The sequence below is a fragment of the Equus przewalskii genome, chromosome X (assembly GCF_037783145.1).
Source record: "Equus przewalskii isolate Varuska chromosome X, EquPr2, whole genome shotgun sequence".
In the NCBI taxonomy this organism is placed as follows: Eukaryota; Metazoa; Chordata; class Mammalia; order Perissodactyla; family Equidae; genus Equus; species Equus przewalskii.
In genome coordinates, this window is record NC_091863.1 from 60,384,910 (window position 1) to 60,410,963 (window position 26,054).

General features: G+C 37.3%; 1 long non-coding RNA gene across 3 annotated transcripts in view; it reads left to right on the forward strand.

The window, feature by feature from the left end:
* Positions 1-26,054, forward strand: part of LOC103561873 (uncharacterized) — a 105,509-nt gene that overhangs the window by 78,067 nt on the left and 1,388 nt on the right. Inside the window, exons 8-10 of one of the 3 annotated variants that reach the window (XR_547552.2) lie at positions 13,351-13,411; positions 16,515-16,627; positions 18,076-18,179. This is a non-coding gene — a long non-coding RNA (uncharacterized lncRNA). Of the gene's footprint in view, positions 1-13,350; positions 13,412-16,514; positions 16,628-18,075; positions 18,258-26,054 lie in introns of those variants that run through there. The other 2 variants (XR_011536255.1, XR_011536256.1) reach the window with 2 other exon arrangements.

Consider the following 26,054-nt stretch of genomic DNA (forward strand, 5'->3'; position numbering starts at 1 on the left):
AAAAGTATTGTACCAGCACAACATAAGGCATACAGACCGATAGAACTGAATTGAGAACTCAGAAGTGGACCCCTGTTTATATGGTCAACTACTATTTGACAAGGGAGCCAAAAATACTCAGTGGGGGAAAGGATAGTCTCTTCAATAAATGTTGTCAGGAAAACTAGATAACCACATGCAGAAAAATAAATCAGACCCTTATCTTACACCACTCACAAAAGTTAACTTAAAATGGATTATAGACTTAAATATAAGACCTGAAACTGTAAAACTCCCAGAAGAAAACATAGGAAAAAAACTCTTTGATGTAGGTCTTGGCAATGATCTTTTTGGTTATGGCACCAAAAACACAAGAAACAAGGGAAAAAATAAATAAGTGGGACTACATCAAACTAAAAAGCTTTAGCACAGAGAAAGAGTCAGTGGACAAAATGAAAAGGCAGCATGCGGAATGGGAGAAAATATTTGCAAGCCCTCTATCAGGTAAGGGTTTAATATTCAAAATATGCAAAGAAATCATCCAATTCAACAACAAAAAACCCAAACAATCTGATTAAAAAATGGGCAGAGAAACTGAATAGACATTTTTCTAAAGAAGACGTACACTTGGCCAACACATACATGAAAAGATGCACAACATCACTTATCATCAGGAAAATGTAAATACAAATCAGCTGACACCTGTTTGAATGTCTATTATCAAAAAGACAAGATATAACAAGTGTCGGTGAGAATGTGGAGAAAAGTGAATCCTCGTGCACTGTTGGTGGGAATGTCAATTTGTGCAGTCCCCATGGAAAACAGTATGGAGGTTCCTCAAAAATTGAAAATAGAACTATCATATGATCCAGCAATTTCACTTCTAAGTATATATCCACAGAAAAGGAAAACAGGAGTTTGAGGAGATATCTGCACTCCCATGTTCATTGCAGCATTATCTATAATAGCCAAGATTTGGAAACAACCTACGTGTCCATCAATGGATGAATGAATAAACAAGATGTATATATATACACCATGGAGTATTATACAGCCATAAGAAGGAATAAAATCCTGCCATTTGTTACAACATGGATGATCCTTGAGGACATTATGCTAAGTAAAATAAGTCAGGCAGAGATAGACAAATATTGTGTGATCTCACTTATATGTGGAATCTAAAAAAGCCAAACTTGTATAAAGAGACTAGAGTGGTGGTAAGTTACCAGGGGCTGGAGAGTGGGGGAAATGAGAGAAATATTGGTCAAAGAGTATAAACTTCCAATTATAAGATGAATACGTTCTGAGCATCTAATGCACAGTATTATAATAGATAACAATATTGTAGTATATACTTGAAAGTTTCTAAGATAGCAGATCTTAGATATTCTCACAACAACAAAGAAATGGTAATTATGTGACATGATGATGGCTAATGCTACAGTGGTAATTGCACTGCAATATATAAATGTATCCAATCAGCACATTATATACCTCAAAGCTACCCAATATTATATCTCAATAAAGTTGAAAAAATTAAAAACATAATGCAAGAAAGAAACAAAAAAAAAGAAAAAGAAAGATCTTTTAGTAGGGAGGAAAATGTCTGGCAATGAATATATATTTATTAAACGAATGAATAGTGTCAAAAATGTTAAAAATTTCAAAAATCAAGGAGAATGAGAGTATATTTAACTTTTGAGAGTATATTCAAATAGCAAACTTTTTTTCCTGTAACAAAGGAAAGTTATTAGAGTCAGTGGAGAGAACAGGTTGGAAGGAGTGGTGGAACGATGGGGTAGAGGGAAAGTATGGAAAAGGAAGGAAGAAGCTAGATTGCAAAAAGAAAGGAAAAGATTGATTAGAAAGTAAAGAAAAGTGTGAACCATGGGGTCTATAAGTCTAACTAGGAAAGGAAGGTGAGAAACTGGTCACGAACGTAAAAAGTCAAGCACAGATTTTGCTAACAGTTTGTCAGTTTGTTTTACATAAAGGAGCCCTGAGTCTATTTGAAAACAGAAGGAGAAAAAAAGAGTTCATGGTGCAAAAGATGGAGGATACCAGAAGAAAAAAGGGGCAGTGACTGATGAGAATTTGTATTCCCAAACAACTTGTAAATATAGCAATGCCTTAATCCAAAGCAGTAACGCCCAATAGTGGAATTTCAGGAAGTATGACAGCCAGTTTGCAAAATCAGGATTCATTTGAACTACCTCAAATTAGAAACCTACTACTCTCCAAGCTGGTTGTATCAAGTGCAGTTGCACTGTTTTGCTTTTCTTTTGGAAAGACTGCATTGACTTGAGTTGGTAGGTGGGAGCAGGGCAAGTTGCCAATTACCCTCCATAAAGTGAGTAGGCCTCATCCACTCAGTTGACGACCTTAATAGAACACAAACTGACCTCTCTTGAGCATGAAGGATTTCTGCCAGCAGACTGTCTTTGGGTTCAAACTATAACTCTTTCCTAGATCTCCAGTCTCCTGGCCTGCATTGCAGATTTTGGACTTACCAAACCTCCACAATCACATAAGCCAATTCCTTAAAATAAATCTATTTCTGTGTATTCAGACATATCCTGTTGGCTCTGCTTCTCTGGAGAACCCTGACCAATACAGTGGTCTTTTGTGACTGGTCTCTTAGCATAATGTTTTCAAGGTCCATCCATGTCATACAATGTATCGATACTTCATTCCTTTTTATGGCTTAATAAGATTCCATTGTAATGATGTGCTATATTTTATTTATCCATTCATCAGTTGCTGAACTTTTCGGTTGTTTCCACTTTCTGTCTGTTATAAATAACACTACTATGAATTTGCATACACAAGTTTCTGTGTGAATATACGTTTTCAATTCTCTTAGGTATATATCTAGTATCGGAATTCCTGGATCACATTGTGACTACTGGTTTAGCATTTTTAGGAACTGCCAGACTATTTTGCAAAGTGACCACACCATTTTGCATCCCCACCAGCAGTGTGTGAGTGTTCCAACTTCTCCACATCTCCCCCAACACTTCCTATTTTTCTGTTTAAAAAAATACGTATGTATATCTTGCCATACTATTTAGTTGAAGCAAAATCTCACTGTGATTTTTGTTTGCATTTCCCTCAAGGTTAATGATGTTGAGCATCATTTCATGTGCTTATTGGCTATCTTTGTATAAAATGTATATATGAAAAATCTATATGTAAGGGGCCAGCCAAGTGGTGTAGTGGTTAAATTTGTGAGCTCCACTTCAGTGGCCCAGGGCTTGCAGGTTCGGATGCTGGGCGTGGACCTATGCGCTCCTTAACAAACCATGCTGTGGCAGGCATCCCATATATAAAATAGAGGAAGATGGGCACAGATGTTAGCTCAGGGCCAGTCTTCCTTAGCAAAAAGAGAAGGATTGGCAGTGGATGTTAGCTCAGGGATAATCTTCCTCACCAAAAAAAGAAAAATATATATATATATGAAAAACATATATTTATATATAATATCAATTCAGTTTTAATATATATTTATTGGCAGGATAAGAGTTAAAGAGATTATTCACATTTCCAGCTAAGCTGCTTTTAATACAGGGTGACAGACTGAATCTTGTCCCAAAGAAAGTAGAGCATTAAGAATATTCTAGCTAACATTGGCCCAGCTCATGTTGATGTAAAGGAAGAAGGTATGATTCAAAATGAAGGATGATCTCCCAAACCAGATGTTTCTGGCTTTGGGGTGTGATCTTTTTACAGGTTTATGTCTATTTACAGGTTGGTTTGACCACTTGGATAAAATTTATCTATATTTGTTCAATCGCTCTCATTTGGTATTTGAGGAATGACTATTTTTTAAGTAAGAAGATCAAATGCCACATACTTAGATGATGACTTCCTCTGCAATTAGCCCTGAGCTGAAACCCATTTTTTTATCCTAACTGGTTGGAAGTAAGATCCCTGTAGACCTCCAAGGCAGATAGTTTACATGTGAAAAATGGCAAGAGAATGCAACAGATAATCCAGAATCCTTCAGCCAGTAAGGTAACCATGAAACAGGACAGGCTCTAACTTCACATATTTGCTGTAATGTTTTTTTCTTTATGATGCACAGGGCTGGGCACATGGTAGCTCCTTAATAAAGAATATTATGTGATTGATGGAGAATGGAATGAAATTGAATGCTAAAAAATGAGAGGAAGCCATAGTTAGTTCAAGAATCCAAGTAACATCAAAGAAGGTAGAAAGAAGTTATTCTCAGATGGTGGATGGCTAGTTATTGCCCTACAGAAATACATGAGCTGATCTACATCCTTTCTTTTGGACAGGTGACTCTGTTATGGACATAAATATTCCAATTATTATTTACTAGTTATATTGTAGTTCCTGACAGCATCAGCTATAACTTTGGAAGGGCTATGTGCACTTAGGCACATCACAATAGACCTCCAATGTGTTGCTTCATCTGTTTCCCAGATTAATTCTTCTCTTTGAATGTATACACTGTAAGCTCTTCTAATGACTATGTTCTTATTTCTCTCTTGCAAAAGAAGTTTATATGATAACTTAAGCTAGAAACTCTCTTTAGCAAAAATAGGGCAACCCTGTCAGACACATCAAAAATTAACAGAAAAAGTCCCTACTTAACAATTTAGTTCATTTTTTTGTTGGTAATAACCAAAGAAGTTACTTGCACAACCTCATAATTGACTCAAAGAGATTGGGGGTTTTCCAGCTCCTTTCAATTAATTTGAACAGTTAATTTTCACCTATGGCTCTTCCTGTATGGTGCTTATGTCCATGTTAACTGAGCCCTAAGGAATTATCTCATGAACCTCAGATGTGAGGGGTCATCAATTTTATGAGTACATTCAGAAAAGTACATCTCAGCCCACAGGTCTTGTTAAGATTTCTTTCATCATGAACATTCTATCTTTCTCCTCTAATTCATCCCCACTGACATCACTCTAATTCAGTCCCCCGTTGCCATTTGCCTGGACCATTGCAATAGCCTCCCTAATTTCTCTACCATCTGTGTCATTTCCTTCTCAAGCACTCTATATATCCCTGCTTTTGTGATAATTTTTTCCCGAAACACTACTACTTTCAAGTCATCCACTGCTCAAAAACCTTTAAAGATCTTTATTACATTTTGGGTGAAGTCTAAACTTGGTCTGGCATTCTAGATTCCCTCTTCGCAGTTAGGTACTAAACCAGAAAATGTTGCTCATTATTATCTTTGATGGATCTCCTACAGTGAGACTGTTTGACTTATTGGTTCTCCCAAACACTGCAAACATTCTTGCTTTTTCAAAATCACTTTTGCTGCCCCATTCCTTATTTAACCCATGCTGCTTTGTGAAAGGTCAACTTATTTTTAGTATATTGAAACCCTGTCACTGCTATGCATGTTATGAAAATCAAGACGATTTTATCAAAGTTAATCAAGGGGTAAAATGAGCTACATAAATGAATGAACCCCGTGAGTGATAAATGATCTGGGGAGAATTGAAGAAAAGGACATCTCCACTTAATTTCAAATGAAATAATGTCATTTCATTAAAATCCAGCATGTGAAATCAGCCACTATCCCAGGAGGAACGTAAAGGCCTTGAGTTGAAGTTCTACTTCATTTTTTAGTTCTCCTCTTTCTTTATAAACACATTAACTCGAAGACATGAGTTTAACTTTGGGGCCTCCTTTCTTAGCTGCAAAGTGATTAACTCTCATGCTCTTGTAATGAAGGAACTGCTGGAACAAAATGTTTAGCCATCGAGTCAGGGAAAGGAGGTAGATGGAGTACTTGTTTCAGTCTGTCTATTTATCATTCTCTTTAAATAGCAATGAGAAGACTGCCATTAGGTTGAGTTTTCTTGATGAAGGAGAAGGTCTGGGTTTCTTAGATGCAGCAGTGTAGAACTACACTGTCACAACCTGTATGCATGAACTTTATGTCCTCCCTTGTATAATCATGTTAGCTGACACAGTGACAGAAAATTTTCCACATGGAGTTTTAAGCTTAGGCTCCACAGACTGAAATCCCTCCCATCCAGTGCTCTACAATATTTACCTTGGATGTCTGGCTTATATAAATGTCTCTTGGGGAGTGACATCACCAAGATGGTGACATAGGTCATTCCTGATCTGACTCCCCATCGCAAGAAGAACAACTAGTAACTATTCATAGACAAGACAACAATGAGAAAATCCTAGAACATGGGGGTGAAGTTGAAACACCCTCTTGCAACACAGAGACTGAGATGGGCCACATTAGAAGGGGAAGAGAAGTGGCTGCTTACTGACAACATTGCCTCTCCCCCATGCCAGCACAGCGCCACACCAGAGATCTTCACTGAGCCTATGGTTCCTCCAGTGGGAAAAGAGAGCCCAGGGTTGATATCCAGCTCCACCATATTGTGGGTCTTTCCTTGGGAGCCCCACTATGGTCTCACCTCATGGGAATAATGGCAGAATTTGTGGGGACTGACCACTGAGAATCAGACTGTCACAGAGAAGTGGAGATAGATGTGCAACAACCAGTGTTCAGATCTCAGCAGACAGAGTTCTCATCTGTAGCACCCAAGTATTAATCCCAACCAATGGCTTTGCCCATCTGCACAGCCAAGATGGTGGCATGATCTAACCAGAGAACTTGGCAGGGCACAGACCTGCATCATTTGGAACCTCAAACAGAAACTTATTGGCACTGGAGCCTGGTCTGCCCCTCCACCCAGGCAGGGGAGCTAAGTCACAACCCTGTCCGTTGCTGAGTGCAGCTCCCATTCCAACCCAACCAGAAAGATTTACCAGAACAGTTTAGAAGCTGCTAGCTCAGCAATGCTTAAGCTGAGAGCCCATCAGGCAGAGCTGATCATCCACAGAGCAAAGTCAGTGGCCCCGTTTGGTCAGGGAACATGAGGTGCAGGTTGGCTTGAGTCAAGACCATAAAGAGCCTTGCCAGCCTTGCAGCTGGGTCTCTCACTCTGCCCAGGCATAGAAGCTAATTTATAGCCCCATCCACTGATGAGTATAGATCCCAGCCCCACTCAAACAAAAAGCCTTGCTGGAATACCTGAGAAGTTATTTGGAGCTGGTTCTCCCACTCCACCTAGGTGGGGGAGCTAATTCATAGCCATAATCACTACTGACCATAGCTCCCAGTCCTGCTTGACCAGGAAACATTGCCTGAGCACCTGAGAAGCTACATAACCCAGCAACACTTGAGCAGAGATCATGGTTGGCGGCACTGCCTGTGTGCAGAGCAAAACTGGTGGCCCCATCTGGCAAGGGAGTTCAGTGTGCAGTCTTGCCTGATTTGATTCCCCAACAATGAGTGATTCAGGCCTTGGGGCCCATTCTACTGCTGCACCAGGGCAGGGAAGCTAATTTATAGCCACACGTATTGCTGAGTATAGCACCCAGTCCCAACCACATAGGAAGCCTGACCAGAGAACCTAGCACTTGCAGAACCCATCCTACAGCCTTTCTTAGACAGGGAACTAAGCCAGCATTCCTATCCAACTCTTCTCAGCCAGTAGCATCCCCTGACCTCAGAGCACAGGCTATGGACTTACCCAGAATTAGACCCTGTAGCAAGTCCCACATGCCCAAGGACACTATCAGCTGACACATCCAGAACCCCAAGCCAAGTGAACTGGTGGAACTCTCTCTTCTAAAGTGAACCTATAAGTCCTGGAAAAGGAGAATGCTTACTCAAATGCACAGACACCAATGTAAGGAATCAAGGATAATGAAAAACATGATACCACCAAAGGAAAGTAATAAATCTCCAATAACTGACCCTAAAGAAATGGAAATCTATGAACTGCTAGACAAAGAATTCAGAATAATCCTCTTAAAGAAGTTTGGTGAACTGTAAGAACACATAGACAAATAAAGAAAATTAGGAAAACAATGCATGAATCCAAAGAGAAGTTCAACAAAGAAATACAAATTATTTAAAAGCCCAAACAAACAGAAAACCTAGAGCTGAAAAATACGATGACTAGGGGTTGGCTCAGTGGCATAGCGGTTAAGTTCACACACTCTGCTTTGGTGGCCCAGAGTTCATGGGTTTGGATCCTGGGTGCAGATCTACACACCACTCATCAAGCCATGCTGTTGCGGCGTACAACATACAAAATAGAGGAAGATTAGCACAGATGTTAACTCAGTGACAATCTCCCTCAAGCGAAAAGAGGAAGATTGGTACCAAATGTTAGCTCAGGGCCAATCTTCCTCAACAAAAGAAAAAAAATACAATGACTGAACTAAAGAATTCAATAGAGAGCTTTAACAGCAGACTCAACTGTGCAGACTCAATTATGTAAAAGAAAGAATCAGTGACCTAGAACACAGAGCATTTGAAATTATGCAGACAGAGGAGAAAAAAGAAAAAAGAATGAAAAAGAGTGAAGCAAGTCTATGAACATATGGGACACAATTACAATAAACAATATCCACAGTATGAGACTCCAGGAAGGAAAAGAGAAAGAAAATGGGACAGAAAGTATATTTAAAGCAATAATGGTCAAAACATCCCAAGCCTGGGGAGAGAAGTGGGCATCCAGATATGAGGCCTAAAAGACTAAAAATTGTTTGAAACCAAATAGGGCTACACTGAGACACATTATAATTAAATAGTCAAAAGTCAAATAGAAACAAAGAATTTTGCAAGCAGCAAGAAAAAAAGAGACAAGTTACATACAATGACCGCCCCCCACCCCAATAAGACTATAAGTGAATTTCTCAGCAGAAACTATGCAAGCCAGGAGAGAATGGGATGATATATTCAAAATATTAAAATAGGAAAACAGTCAAGATTTCTATACCTGGTAACGCTGCCATTCAGAATGGAAGGATAGATGAAGACTTAACCAAACAAACAAAAGCTAAGGCAGTTCATCACCACTAGACCTGCCTTACAAGAAATGTTAAAGTGAGTTCTTTGAGTAGAAGTAAAAGGATGCGAATTAATATCATAAAAGCATATAAAAGTAGCGTAAAACATATTGCTAATGGTAAATATATAGCCAAAGTCAGATTTTGTAAAATGGAACTGGTGGTGCATAATTCATTTTCTACTATAGTCTAAAAGTTAAAAAACAAATGTATTAAAAATAACCATAACTCCAGTAATCAGTTATTGGATACAACATATAAAATTATATAAATTGTAACATCAGTAACCTAAAAAATGAGGGAGATGAGATGTAAAAGTGTAAAGCTTAAAAATGCTATCAACGTTAAGTTGTTATCAGTGTAAAATAGAGTGTTATAATTTTAACATATATTATGTAAGCCTCGTGGAAGCCACAAGGAAAAAACCTGTAGTAACTATACAAAAGAACATGAGAAAAAAGCAAAAGCATATTGCTATCAAAAGATATCAAATCACGAAAAAAGACAGCAGGATAAGAAACAAGGAATTATGGATCCACAAAACAAAACAACAACATGGAAATAGTAAGTCCTTACCTATCAGTAATTACTTTAAATGTAAATTAATTATATTCTGTAATCAAAAGACCTAAACTGGCTGAATTGATAAAAAAACAAGATCCAACAATATGCTGGCTACAAGGGACTCACTTTAGTTTTAAACACACACATAGACTGAAAGTGAATGAATGGAAAAAGATACTTAAAGCAAATGGTAACCAAAACCAAACAAACAAACTAGGGGTAGTTATGTCAGACAAATAGACTTTAAACTAAAAGTGGTAAAAAGAGACAAAGTCATTACATAATGATAAAGGGATCAATCCAGCAAGAAGATATAACAACTGGAAATATTTTTGCACCCAAAATTAGAGGATCGAAATACTTAAAACAAAAACAAACAGAAATAAAGGGAGATATAAACAGCACTATAATAATAATTGGGGACTTTAATACCCTACATTCAACAATGGATAGATCCTGCAGACAGAGAATCAATAAGGAAACAGTGAATTTGAACATTATAGACCTAATGGATCTAACAGGCATATACAGAATATTTGACCCACCAACAGTAGAATACACATTCTTCTCAAGCACACGTGGAACATTTTCTAGTACAGACCACATGTTAGGTCACAAAACAAGTCTTAGCAAATTCAAGAAGATTGACATCATATCAAGTATCTTCTCTGACTGGCTTGAAGCTAGAAATCAATAACAAGAGCAAAACTGGAAAACTCACAAGAACATGGAAAGCAAGCAATCTTCTTCTGAAGAATGAATGAATCAAAGGACAAATTAAAGGGAAAATTTAAAAAAATATGTTGAGACAAATGAAAATGGAAATATAACATATCAAAACTTATGGTATGCAGCAAAACTATTTCTAACAAGGAAGTTTATAGCAATAAATGCCTACATTAAGAAACAAGAAAAATGTCAAACACCCTAACTCTATAACTCTAGGATCTAGACATAGAAAAAACTGAGCCCAAAGTTAGCAAAAAGGAGGGAAATAATAAAGATTAGAGTAGAAATAAATGAAATAGAGAAAAGGAAAACAATAGTAAAGATTGAAAAATCTAAGGGATGGTTCTTCGAAAAGAAAAAATAATTGACAAACTCTTAGCTAGACTAACAAAGAAAAAAAGACAGAGGGCCCAAATGAGCAAATTATAGATAAAAGAGAAGACATTACAACTGATACCACAGAAACACAAAGGATCATAAGAGGCTACTATGAACAACTCTATGGCAACAAACTGAACAACCTAAAAGAAATGGAAAAATTCTTAGAAGCATACAACCTACCAAAACTGAAAAAGAGAAATAGAAAATAGGAACAGAGAAGTTACTAGTAAGAAGATAGAGTCAATAATCAAAAATATCCCAACAAAGAAAAGCCCAGGACTGAATAGCTTCATTGATGAATTTCACCAAACATTTAATGAAGAGTTAACGCCAATCCTTCTCACAATATCAACATACAAAAATCAGTAGCGTTTTTATACACTAACAACAAATTATCTGAAAAGTAAATAAAGAAAACAATCCCATTTACAATAGCATCAATAAGAATAAAACACTTGGATATAAATTTATGAGGTGAAAGATCTCTGCACTGTTAACAACAAAACAATGGTGAAAGAAATCAAAGAAGACACAAATAAATGGAAAGGTATCCTGACTTCAGGAACTGGAAGAATTAATATTCTTAAAATGTCTATAATACCCAAAGCCATCTATAGATTCAATGCAATTCCCATTAAGGTTCCAATAGCATTTTTTCAGAAGTAAAAGAAATCATCTTAAAATTCGTATGGAGCCACAAGACCCCAAATAGCCAAAGCAATCCTGAGGTAGAAGAACAAAGAGAGAAGCATCATGCTTCCTTATCTTCATCTATATTTTAAAACTATAGTAATCAAAACAGTATGGGCCTGGCATTAAACAGACACCTACACCAATAGAACAGAATCAAGAGCCCAGAAATAAACCCATGCATGTATGGTCAATTAATATTTGTCAAGGGAGCCAAGTAATACTCAATAGAGAAAATACAATCACAATAAATGGTGCTGAGAAAGTCGGATACTCAAATGTAAAAGAATGAAACTAAACCCCTCTTTAACATCACTTGTAAAAATCAAACTGAAATGGATTAAAGACTTAAGTTTAACATCTGAAACCAGAAAACTCCTAGAAGAAAACCTATACAAAAAGCTCCTGGACGTGAGTCTTGGCAATGATTTTTGGGTATGATGCCTAAAGCACAAGCAACAAAATAAAAAATAAACACATGGGACTACATCAAACTAAAAATCTTCTGCACAGCAAAAGAAATAATCAACAAAATGAAAAGGCAACCTATGGAATAGAAAAAAAGATTTGAAAATCATATCCAATATGTATAAAGAACTCATATAACTCAATAGCAAAATAGCCAATTAATCCAATTAAAAAATGGGAAAAAGACCTGAATAGACCTTTTTCTAAAGAAGATATACAAAAGGTCAATATGTACATGAAAAGTTGCTCAACATCTCTAATCATTAGGGAAATCTAAATCAAAACCACAATGATATATCATCTCATGCCTATTAGAATGGCTATAATCATGAATACAAGAGATAACAAATGCCCACAAGAATGTGGAAAAAAAGAGAACACTTGTACATTCTTAGTGAGATAGTAAATTGGTGCAGCCACTAAGGAAAACAGTATGAAAGTTCCTCAAAACATTACAAGTAGAACTACCATATGATCCAGTGATTCCACTTGTGGCTATATATCCAAATGAAACAAAATGACTATGTCAAAGAGATATGTGCACCACCATGTTCCTTGCAGTATTATTTACAATAGCCAAGACATAAAAACAACCTGAGTGTCCAGCAACAGATGTGTGGATAAAGAAAATGTGGTATGCATACACAATGGAATACTATTCAGCCATAAAAATGAAGGAAATCCTGCCATTTGTGCCAACATAGATGGATCTTAAAGGTATTATGCTAAGTGAAATATGTCAGATAGAGAAAGACAAATATTGTATGACCTCACTTATATGTAGAATCTGAAAAACAAAACAAACAAAAAGCCTCATCAAACTCATAGAAAAATATATCAGATATTTGGTTACCAGCAGCAAGGGGTGGGGGGTGGAAGAATTCGATGAAGATGATCAAAAAAATACAAACTTTTGGGGCTGGCCCAGTGGTGCAGCAGTTAAGTTCACATGCTCTGCTTGGGCGGCCCAGCGTCCGCTGGTTCGCATCCTGGGTACGGACCTATGCACTGCTTATCAAGCCATGCTGTGGCAGGCATCCCACATATAAAGTAGAGGAAGATGGGCACAGATGTTAGCTCAGGGCCAATCTTCCTCAGCAAAGAGAGGAGGATTGGTGGCAGATGTTAGCTCAGGGCTAATCTTCCTCAAAAAAAAAAATTGTAAAATCCTTTAAAAAATACAAACTTTCACTTACAAGTAAATAAGTACTGTGGATATAATGCACAATGTGATGACTATACCTTAACACTGTTATATGGTATGTTTGAAAGTTACTAAGAGAGTAAATCCTAAGAATTACCATCTCAAGAAAAAAAAGCATTTTTTATTCTTTTTTTGGATCTCTATATGAGATGATTGATGTTAACTAAACTTATTGTGGTAATCATTTCACAATACATGTAAGTCAGGTCATTATGCTGTACAGATTAAACTTATATTGTGCTGTATGTCAATTACATCTCAATAAAACTGAAAGGAAAAAAAGATGCTTTTTGTGCAATGGAGGCAGGGTCGGAGGCCCCTCTGCCATGTTTCATGGCACTTGATCTTGAGGATGGCACCTGAGAATAGAGAACCCTTCAGAATTTTCTGTGGGCACTAGGTGTAAGAATACTCATCTCCTAGATCTAGATAAGGCTAATGTGTGATTGTTTCTACTACCACAGTGACAGCCCTGACAATTTGCCCATGAGGACAAATGTTTTCTGGTCCAGTGGTACTTCCTCGGTAAGTCTGATTTCTCGATGGGCCTGAGCCATCCAACCCTGTTACCCAGAAAATAACTGGCCTAAACTAATCACAAAACCAAGCTGAGCAGAGGTAGGCAGAGTTATCCATTCTATCCTTTCTCCTTTCACTTCCTTATCATCCCCTTATTCTCTTTTATTTGTTTATTTTGTAAATACATTTTTTTCTCTTCTACTCTCCTCTTTTCCTTTAAGTTTATCAAGCATATATTTTTCGTAAGTTTATGTACCCTGTTTTCCCAGCACAGATTCCTTTATCACATTCCTCAGCAAAGCATCAGTGATAATTTATACCTCCTTCAACACAAGGGGCAGGCAGTCTTAACCTCGTGGATGGGGTCAGCTCACCAACTTTCTATGCCAGAATGCCAGATCCCAAGCCTCACTAAGGCAATGGATATGTTCAGTAACACTCTATTCACCTTTTCTCTTATAGATAAATCCATTCCAGTGGAAGAAAGAGAATTTCATAGAATCTTGATGTCAATATGAACACTTCCTTTAGCCCTCCAAAGGAGGAAAATAAAAAGGAAGTGTGTTATTTAGCAACTTGGTCAATGTGAAGTTTAGAAATAACTTTTAGGTTTTTCAAAAGAGAAATGCAGATAAAATAAACATTCAAACAGAAATTTTTTTCTCGGTAGAGATCATAAAATATAAAACTCTGTTTCTAATAGAGGAAGTGAAAATTGGTGTCTGAAACACCAGGGCTGTTTTAAAGCAACCGATACCTCTCACTATTTATGGCCTACAAAAGCCCAGTCCACTCTGGTATCTGGGATAAAGGGGCAAAGTTGTTTAGTTAAAGAGGATGTTCTGAAGGAACAGACTTCTTCCCTCATAGTTTTCTGAAGAAAGTTAAAACAGAAGCCCCCAGCATGAAAGCAGAGTCCAGCTCATAAATTTCTTTTAGTCAGTGCTGACCCTGAAACACCCTACCCTAAGATCCCTTTCTCTGGCCTACCTCAGCCCTCGGATAGCAGTTTCGTGACCTCCTTCTGACCTGTCTCACCTTCATGTTATCTTTGGACTAGCCACTTGGTTTTGACCCTGCTTGAGAACTGATTCCACCCACTGCCTAGGCCAGCACCTGACCTTCATTAGGCAGCCAGTTCTGTCTAGAGATTCTCCTGAGGAACTCCCCTAAACTGGCTTGTGCTTTATTTATACTTTGGAAATCACCCAAAGACTTAGCTCTATGAGATGATCTTCTTAGAGTTCAGTATGCAAAAAGCCCGTGAACTGCTCCTTTATTTTTCAGTGAAATGCTTCTCCATTTCCCAGCCTCTGATTTATAGTGACACAACACTGCTAGATCTTTAGCCTCTATCGTCGTTCTCAGCTTGGCCTCTGAGACTCGTAGCCCAGTTTATAACCAGTGCCGTAAAGAGAGAAAGAAGCAGAATGATACTAGACCAAATGGAAAGACGCAGTGACTCTGGAACCCTGTTGTTTACTCAAGCTGAGTCTCCACAACCTGCTTGGAGTTGGTAGGGCTTTTTTCTGTGATGGGAAGATCCAGAGAAAATAGGAGAAATGATTGTCCCATTCAGTCCAGGCTTCAAACCCCATAAGCTGCTATGAATACAAGCATCGTCACCAAGGCTCAGCAGAGGTCATGTGAAGGTATAGAATCTAGTGTGAGAACTAGGAAATACTTAGCTAAACTCTATGCAGGATTTTCTCTTTCCAGGACCCTTTTCTAATGCTGATGCAACACTAAAGTCCTCTGGTTTCTTTTCCTGCAAGTCTCCTGCACAAATACTTTTCCAATTCTCTCTCAGTCAAACAACAAGAGTTCTCGTGCATATTAATTTATTCATATACACCCTAGGGGTGTGTGTGGTGGGGAGGGGCTGTTCCTGTTAGTTCTACAAACACATAAACTCTAGATTTCTCTTTCGGCTCCACATGATCCATGCCTTTAAGGAGTCTGTGGTCTAAGGAGCAACACAAGTATGAACTATAATACAAAGCATACTTGGATAAACCCACAATGCATGCATTAACTACATTCTTCAGGATTTATTGACTCTTCTGAAAGACTTAGGAAAGCTTCACAGAGCGGGTAGCCTTTGTTCTGGCTTTTTAAATATGAGGTGTAGATAAGCTCAGAGTGGACAAAATGGAAAATAGACAGGGAGAAGAGCCTTCAAAATTGAGGAAACAAGCATAACCCAAAGATTGAAAATGGCAGTCTCCAAATGTCTTTTCTATACCACATCTATTAAGTTTCAGGAAATTTGTATTTACTGACTTGTAAAATGCAGTTCTGTGGTTCAGACTGCCTGTTTTTGGTCTGAATTAAATGTTGAATTCTTACTACACATCCTTTGAACAAAGGTCCAGAAGCATGCTTGGCAACTGAGTTCTTCTGTGGCTGAGGGAAAGATAGACTAAGATGAAATTGGAAAGTTAAGACAGGGCCAGAATATGGAGAAAACTGAAGATCAACTTAAAGAATTTGGGTCTGAGTTAGCAGCAAATAAGGAGCCACTAAAGGGTTTTTAAGCAGAGGAGTAACTTGATTAAACTTGCATTTTAAGAATATGACTTTGGTAGCACTGGAGAGGAGACAAATATTTTGGAGGCTATTGCAATATGAAGAAAAGATGAGGGGTTTAAAATACATTGTAACAGTGAAAATAGAGGAAGAGATGAATCTGAGAGACATTTTGAAGATAAAGTCAACAATACTTGGAAGTTGATTTAGTATGGTGAATAAAGAAGCGGAAGCATTAAAGATAATTTGAAGGTTTCTGATATATATGGCTGGATGCTGCTGCTGCTGATCTACTGAACATCTACCATGCACCAAGTATATCCATTGTTTCATTTAATTTTCACAATCTTTAAAGTAGATATTTATTTTTTTTCTCCACTTTGCATATGAAGGAACAGATACAAAGAGGTTAAGTGATTTGCCCAGTTGAACAGTCAGTACAAAGGGCTTATTTGTGCTCTGTATTAATGATTTTTCAGTAATATATTTCTTTTGCAAAAGCAATATCTATTAATACCCTGATAAAGTTATGAGTTTGAAGAGAAAATAGAAATAAAAATCTATGCACAATTTCTTTTAGGAGCAATTTGTCTCATATATTTCAAAGCTGATGAAAATGCATTCTCTCGTCCCACCTGGATGACTGCCTAAAGCTGTTCCTTGAATGTTGGAAGGCCCACCTCTGAACCAAAGGTGATTTTTCTTTAGAGATCTATGGCCTAATTTTGATCGAAGATTAGGGCAGCTTCTCGGAAAAAACCGGGGCTACAAGAAACGTAGAGCACCCTGGGAAAAGATAGACTTCCTTATTCTGAGGGAGAAGGAGTCTCCTCAGGCAGAACCAATTCAGAAAGAAATGCACAAAAGCCCTCTGGCCTGAATCAAGGGGAAGGAAGAGGCAGTTTGAATTTATCTGCAGTAAATGTGCAAGTTGATCACTCAAAATAAAAAATTTCTTTTGAGCTTATGGTTTCTATGAAATGTGTTTTTTATGTTTTTCTATCCTTAAACAGTTATACCCACAACCCAAGGCTGCTAGATCAAAAACAAAGGTGGGGGGAGGATATCCATTTTTTTCCTAAGATTATTTTTCTGAAGCGATGATGAATGAAAGCATTAATTGGGCCTTGCATTGGAAATCCATCAACTTTATGTTAGGTTCTGACCCCAAAAATTGAAATCAATTTATTCATTCATTCAACAACTATTTATCAAGTGTCTATTACGTATCAGGCTAGGTACTAAGGATATCAAAGCTGATACCATTCCCGCTTTTATGCAACTGTACATTCCAGTAAGGAACACAGAGCAGTGAACACGTATTTGCAAAATAGTAGCCTAAGTGCTGTGCCAGGAAGGATCCAAGCTGCCAGAGGGGCATAGAGATACACATAACCCCACCTAAGAACTGGAAAAAAAGGTCTCTGTTATAGCTGGAAATGCAAAAATGAGGTGGAAATTCATAAGAAATAAAACTGAACAGGTAAAATGGGTCTAAGTCATGCATAACATTACAAGCCATGTTAGGAAATATGAATTTATCTTAAAAGCAACTGGGAACCATTGAAAGGTTAGAAGCAGCGGCGAAAGTAAAAGGATCAGATTTTCGTGTTGGAGTCTCTCTGAAGAGACAGTGTTGCTGAAGGCAGTTAGGATTGCTGCAATATGGCTGACCTGAAGTAGAGTGCTGTTAGTAAGGATTGAGAAAAATGGATGAATTTAAGAGAGTTTTTGGAGATATAATTACCAAAAATTGATGATTGATTAGGTATTAGGGATAAAAGAGAGAGAGGAATCAAGTTTCTGGCTTGAGCAACCATATATAATGGGAGCACCATTCAGGTCTCTGGCTTAGGAAACCATATGCATGGTAGCACCATTAATCACAGTGAGAAAAGAGGGTTTGAGGAGAAGATGATAAGTTCAACTTTGGACGTATTGAATTTGAGTATGTGTGAAACATTCAAGTAAAGTTGTTCAGCAGCCACTTGTGGAATATGAATTTGAAGTTCAGAAAAGAGCTCTTGCCTGGAGATATAAATTTGGAATCCTCAGTCTATAATGAATCTTTTAGGTGATAAAATATATATGTAGTGTTCTCAGCATCTCTGACCTTCTGTGTATATTTGATTCTATTTCAGAGACTCTCTAAACCAATCTACACAGTCAGAGTGCAATGCGGAAGATAGGGAGAGAAGCGACCCAGGTCTTTAATGAATTCACATAAACAAATTACGACTCCCAGGTATCTGTTTCTTCATAAATAAAACAGGACAAAATAAAATAAAAAGGGCAGCTATTTCAAATTGCTCTTCCCACATGATCAAGCAGTTTCTAGGTTCATATATATTAATAGATGTAAAGGGTTTCAAATGGTTGCTGGTGTTATGTCAGTAGTTTCGTCGAATTTGGGTTCCATTAGTTTACTTGCTGCCATAATTTAAGGCGGCAGCAGTTGTCCCAGAATTGTTTTGCAACAGTGAAGGACTGTCTTATTAAGTATCTTCTCATTCTTGTACTCATGAACACTGGAGTAAGCATTTTCTAAAAGTGGAATTGTTGGGTCAATGGATATATGCATTAAAAATGTTTCTAGATGTTGCCAAATTGCCCGTCAAAACATTGTCTGAATATAGCTGATTTTCCAGATCCTCACCAACACTGAGTGTTATCAATATAATCTTTTGTGATCTGGTATTTTGCCTATATATTAAAATTTCCATTAAATTTACCAACTTTTCTGGGAATGAGGGTAGAACTTTGTTGAAGACTTTGAAAGACAGCAGGCAGTGATAATCTTTTGTTAAGAATGTGACCGTAGAAGTGACATCACCATGATGGTGACATAGATTTTTTCTGACTTCACTCTCCCTCACAAGAAGAAGAACTAAGAACTATTTATGAACAAGACACCACTGAGAGAATCCTAGAACATGGGAGTGAGGCTTAAGCACCAACAGGCACCTCAGGGACCAAGACAGACTGCTTTAGAAGGGTAACAGGAGCGGCTACATGTTGACCACATTGCCCCTCCCCTGGACCAGTGTAGCACCACATGGAGAGGTCTCCTTGAGCTTTCAGTTCCTCCAGTGGAAAAAGAGAACCTGGGGGGAGGGACAAGCAGGTCCCCAGCATTGTGGGTTACTTTGCAGGAGCCCCTGCTCTGATTTTACACCACAGGGATTGCAGGGGGAATCTGCCTGGCTCAACCACTGGGAATCTGACTGTGACGGAGAAGGGGGAAGGGACTTGTAACAACCAGCACACAGATCTTGGTGGACCAAGTTCATACCTGGAATGCCCAAGTACTAATCCCAACCAGAGGGTTTGCTTATATGAAGAACCAAATTAGGGGTGCACTTCGACCAAGGAAATTGGTAGGGTGCAAATCTACCTGATTCAGATCCTCAAATGAGGAGTTCTACTGGTTTTAGAGCCTGGTTTGTCTATATTCAGTCAGGGAGCTGAATCAATAGCCCCACATGCTATGGAGAGTCCTCTGACCCCATCTGACCACAAAAGGATGGTGACAACTCCTGGAAGCAGTGTAGCCCAGTGATGCTCAAGCTGAAAGGCAAGCAGACAGAGCTGATGGCCCCCAGAGGAAAGACAGTACTCAGCAGGGAGTATTCCCGTGTTACATACAGGTAGGGAGATTAATTTATAACTAAGGCTGAGGGTAGCTCCCAGCCCCTCCCAACTGGAAAGCCTATTTGGGAAATTGAGAGTGGCTTGGAGTGGCCCCTCTCCCTCCTTCCCAGGCAAGGGAGCTGAGACATAGCCCCCCGGCCCCCCTTGAAGAATGTCTTCCAGCCCCATCTGACCAGGAGGGCTTGAGATGACTCCTGGAAGTTGTGCAGCACAGTGGCACTCAAGCTGAGAAATTGGTGGTCATATCTGATAGTTTGCAGAGCAAAGCCAGTGGCCCTGTTTGGTCATGGAATTTGGGCAGAGGGTCATCTCGAGTTAGGAAACCAAAGAGCATTACTAGTTTTAGAGCTGCTTCTCCTCCTGCACTCAGGCAGGGAATCTAATTTGTAGCCCTGCTCATCACTGAATATAGTCTTACCTCTCTCTGACCAGGGAACCTAACCAGAGCACACAGGAAGCTGCATAGCCCATTCAACAGCCCTACATAGTGGCTTTGGAACAGAGAGCACAGCCCGTGGTTTTCCCTGTCTGCAAAGCAAAAGTGGTGGCTTGGCCTGATCAGGGAATTCAGTGAACACTCTGGCCTCATTTGAATCCCCAAGCAATGAGCTGTACAAGCCCTGGGTCTTGTCCTGCTGCCCTGACAGGGTAGGAAAGCTAATTCATAGCCCCATCTACTACTTAATATAGTACCCAGTACCAAACATCTAGTAAGCCCAACTAGAGAATCCAGGCAACTGTGGAGCCCATCCTACAGACTTCCTTAGCTAGGCAACCATGCCAGCAATTCTACCCAATTGTTCTCAGTCAGTGGCACACCCCTCCTGCCCTGTCCTCAGAGCTCAGATAGTTACCTCACCCTAAAATAGACCATAATAGCACGCCGTACCTGCTCAAGGACATTACCAGCAGACACACTCCAAAACCCAAACTGAGCCGACTGGCAAATAACTGTCTCTGCCAAAGAAAACCTATAAAATCTGGAAGAGGTGCCTGATTACTCAAATGTGCAGATACCAGTGTAAGGAATCAAGGATCACAAAAAATTAGGTAAATACGACACCACCAAAGGAAACTAATAAAGCTCTAATAACTGACTCTGAAGAAATGCAGATCTACGAACTGTCAGAGAATTCAGAATAATCCTCTTAAGGAAGTTTCATGAACTGCAAGAAAACATAGACAGACAACTAAACATAATTAGGGAAACAATGCCTGAAAAAAAACAAGAAGTCTAACAAGGAAATAACAAACATTAAAAACAAACAAATAGACAGAAATCGTAGAGTTAAAATACAATAACTAAACTGAAGAATGCAATGGACAGTTTCAAAAGTATGCTCAACTATGCAGAAGAATCAGCAATCTGGATGATAGAACATTGGAAATTACCCAGTCAGAGGAGCAAAAAGGAAAAAGAATGAAAATGAACAAAGTAAGCCTACAGGGGCTATGGGACACAATGAAAGAAACAATACTCACATTATGGAAGCTTAAGAAGGAGGAGAAAGAGAAAGAGACAGAAAGTATATTTCAAACAATAATTGCTGAAAACTTCCCAAACCTGGGGAGAGAAATAGGCATCAAGATCAATGAAGCCCAAAGGACTCCAAATAGATTGAACTTGAATAGGGCTATACTGAGACACATTATAATTACCATCAAAAGTCAAAGACAAAGAAAGAATTTTAAGAAGAGCAAGAGAAAAGAGAAGGGAACCCCATGAGATTATTGGTGGATTTCTCAACAGAAACTTTTCAGGCTAGGAAAGAATGAGACGACATATTCAAAATATTAAAAGAAAATAACTGTCAACAAGAATTTTATACACAATGAAGCAGTCCTTTAAAATGAAGGAGGAATAAAGACTTTCCTGAACAAACAAAAACTAAGGGAGTCTATTACCACCAGACCCACCTTATAAGAAATGCTAAAGGGAGTTTTTGGAATAGAAGTAAAAGAATGCCAATTAAAATAATAAAAGCATATAAAGGTAGTGTAAATCTCACAGGTAATGGTAAATATGTAGTCACAGTTAGATTCTGCAATACGATAATGGTGGTACATAATTCACCTACAACTCTAGTTTAAAAGTTAAAAGAAAGGAAAGTAGCAAAAATAACCATAACTACACTAATATGTTATTAGTTTCAAAATATTTTTAAAAACCATGTAAATTATAATAGCAATAACCTAAAATGTGAGGGGAGGAGAAATAAAAGTGTAAAGTTTACAAATTCTATTTAAGTTATCAGTTTAAAATAGACTGTTATAAGTTTAAGATATTTTATGTATGACTCATGGTAGCTACAAGGAAAATCCTGTAGCAATTACACTAAAGAATACAAATAAGGAAGTCAAAGCACAAAAAAAGACAAGAAACAGGATAAGAAACAAGCAACAATGGATCTATAAAAAAAAATCAGAAGTCAATTAACAAAATGGCAATAGTAAATCTTTACATATCAATAATTACTTTGAATCTAAGTGGCTTAAACTCTCCAATTAAAAAACATAGAATGACTGAATGGGTAAAAAAAACCAAGATCCAACAATATACTGTCTACATGAGACTCACTTTAACCTTAAAGACGCACATAGACTGAGAGTGAAGGCATAAAAAAAAGACATTTCAAGCAAATGATAACCAAAAATGCAGGGTAGCTATACCTAAATTAGACAAAACAGACCTTAAACTAAAAATGGTAAAAAGAGACAAGAAGGTCATTATATAATGATAAAGGGGTCAATACTTCAAGAAGATATAACAACCACAAATATCTATACACCCAACATTGGGGCACATAAATGTATAAAGCACAAACTAATCAAGCTAAAAAGAAAAATAAATAGTAATACGATAATAGTTGGGGACTTTAATACCACAATCTCAACAATGGATAGATCATTCAGACAGAGAATCAATATGGAAGCAGCAGATTTGAACGACACTATAGACCTAATGAACCTAACAGACATATACAGAACATTGTATCCCAAAACAGCAGAATACACATTCTTTTCAAGTGCACATGAAACATTATCTAGGATAGACCATATGTTAAGCTGCAAAATATGTGTAAAAATTGAAGAAGATTGAAATCATACCAAGAATCCTCTTTGACCACAATGGAGTGAAACTAGAAATCAATTAGAAGAGGAAAATTGGAAAAGTCATGAATGCATAGAAATTAAACAATACTCTCCTGAACAACAGATGGATTAAAAGAGAGATTAAAAGAGAAATAAAAATGCTTCTCGAGACAAACTGAAATGGAAATATGACATACCAGAAATTGTTGGATGCAGCAAGAGCAGTGGTAAGAGGGAAGTTTGTAGCGATAAACACCTATATTAAGAAGCAAGAAAGGTCCCAAATAAACAACCTAGTTCTAGCCTTAAGGAGCTAGAAAAATAAGAACAAACTGATCCCAAAGACAGTAGAAGTCAGAAAATAACAAAGATTGGAGGAGTAGTAAATGAAATAGAAAACAGAAAAGCAATGGAAAAGATTAACCAAACTAAGAGTTGGTTCTTTGAAAAGATAAACAAAATTGACAAAACTTGTGTTGCACCAACCAAGGAAAAAAGAGAAAGGACACAATAAACAAAATAATAAATGAAAAAGGAGATATTACAACTGATACCACAGAAATTCAAAGGATCATAGGAAGCTACTATGAATAACTATACAGCAACAAACTGGACAACCTAGAAGAAATGGAAAAATTCTTAGAAGCATACAAGTTACCAGGACAGAATCAGGAATAAAAGAACATCTGAATAGAACAATTACTAGTAAGGAGATTTTATCAGAATTCAAAAATGTCCCAACGAAGAAAAGCCCAGGACCAGATGGCTTCACTGTGAATGTTATCAAACATTTAAAGAAGAATTAACACCAATCTTTCTCAAGCTCTTCCAAAGAATTGAAGAGTAGGGAACACTCCCAAACTCATTTCACAAGGCCGTGATTATCCTGATACCAAAACCAGAAAAGGACACTTCTTGAAAAGAAAACAACAGGTCAATATCCCTGATGAATATGGATGCAAAACTTCTCTATAAAATACCATCAAACCAAATTCATAGTACACTAAAAGAATCATTCACCATGATCAAGTGCAATTTATCCCTAGGATGCAAGGATGGTTCAATATATGTAAATCAATCAATGTGGTATTCTACATTAATAGAATGAAGGAAAAGAATCATATGATCATCTCTATAGACACAGAAAAAGCATTTGCAAAATTCAACATTTGTTCATGATTAAAACTAACTCTTAAAAAATTAGACATAGAAGGAACATAACAAAGTAAAGGCCACATATGACAAACCCAAAGCTAATGTATACTCAATGGTAAAAGGTTGAAAGCTTTTCCTCTAAAATCAGGAAAAAGACAGGATATCCACTCTCACCACTCCTGTTAAACATAGTACTGGAAGTTCTAGCCAGAGCAATCAGGCAAGAAAAAGAAATAAAATGTATCAGAATTGGAAAGGAAGAAGTAAAATTGTCTCTATTTGCAGATGACATGATTTTCTATACAGAAAATCTTAAAGACTCAACCAAAAGACTGTTGGATTTAATCAATGAATTTAGTAACATTACAGGATACAAAATTAATATACAAAAATCAGTAGCATTTCTACACACTGACAACAAATTATCTGAAAAAAATAAAGAAATTGATCCAATTTACAATAGCATCAAAAACAATAAAATACTTAGGAATAAATTTAACTAAGGAGGCAAAAGATCTCTACTCTGAAAACTCCAAGACAGTGATTAAAGAAATGAAGGAAGCATAAATAGATGGAAAGATATCTTGTTTTCATGATGTGGAAGAATTAATATTGTTAAAATGTCAATACAACCAAAAGCCACCTATAGATTGATTGCAATCTCTATCAAGATTCAAACGGTATTTTTTACAGAAGTAGAAAAAACACTCCTAAAATTTATATGGAACCACAAAAGACCATGAATAGTCAAAGAAATCCTGAGAAAGAGGAGCAAAGTGGGAGGAATTGCAAGCTATACTATAAGGCTATCAAGTCATCAAAACAGTATGGTACTGACATAAAAACAGACAAAAAGACCAATGGAACAGATCTGAGAGCCCAGAAATAAACCTAAGTATATATGGTCAACTTGTATTTGACAAGGGAGCCAAGAATACTCAATGGAGGAAAGATACTCTCTTTAATAAGTAGTGCTAGAATAACTGTATATTCACATGTAAAAAATAAAACTGGAGCAATAATTTATACTGCTCACAAAAATTAACTCAAATGGATTAGAGAGTTAAATGTAAGACATGAAACTCCTAGATGAAAACAGGAATGAAGCTCCTTGACATGGGTCTTGGTAATGATTTTTTGGATATGACACCAAAAGCCCAAGCAACAAAATAAAAAATAAACAAGTGGGACTACATCAAACTAAAAACCTTCTGCACATGAAAAGAAAGTTAACAAAATGAAAAAAATTTTGCAAACCATATATCTGATAAGAGCTTAATATCCAAAATATGTGAAGAACTCATACAACTCAATAGCAAAAAGACAAATAACCCAATTAAAAAATGGGCAAAGGACTAAAACAGACATTTCTCTATTGAAAATATGTGAAAAGCCAACAGGTACATGAAAAGATGCTCAACATCACTTGTCATTAGGAAAATGCAAATTACAACCACAATGAGATATTGCCTTCTGTCTATTAGAATGACTATCACCAAAAGCATAAGAGATTAATGATGGCATGGATGTAGAGGAAAGGGAACCCTTGTGCACTGTTGGTGGAATTCTAAGTAGGTACAGCCACTATGTAAAACAGTATGGAGGATACTCAAAAAATTAAAAATAGAACTACCATATTATCCAGCAATTCCACTTCTAGGAATACATCCAAAGGAAATGAAAACACTAACTCAAAAAGATATCTGCACCCCCATGTTTATAGCAGCATTATTTACAACAGCCAAGACATAGAAACAACCTAAGTGTCCATCGATGGATAAGTGGATGTACAAGTTGTGGTATAGATATATGCAATGGAATATTATTCAGCCTTGAAAAGAAGGGTATCTTGCTATTTGTGACAACATGGATGGACCTTGAAGGCATTATGATAAGTGACGTAAGTCAGACAGAGAAAGACAAATACTATATGATTGCACATATATGTGGAATCTAAAAAAAAACCACACAAACTCATAGAAAAAGAGATCAGACTTGTGGTTACCAGAGACATATGGTGGGGGAAGGGGAATTGGAGAAAGGTGGTCAAAAGGTGCAAGCTTCCAGTTATAAGATAAATAAGTACTAGGGATTTTATGTATAACATGATGACTATTGCTAACACTGCTGTATGATGTATAGAAAAGTGAACAGAGTAAATCCTGAGAGTTCTCATCACAAGGAAAATTTTTTTTCTTTCTTTTTTTCTTTTTATTTTATC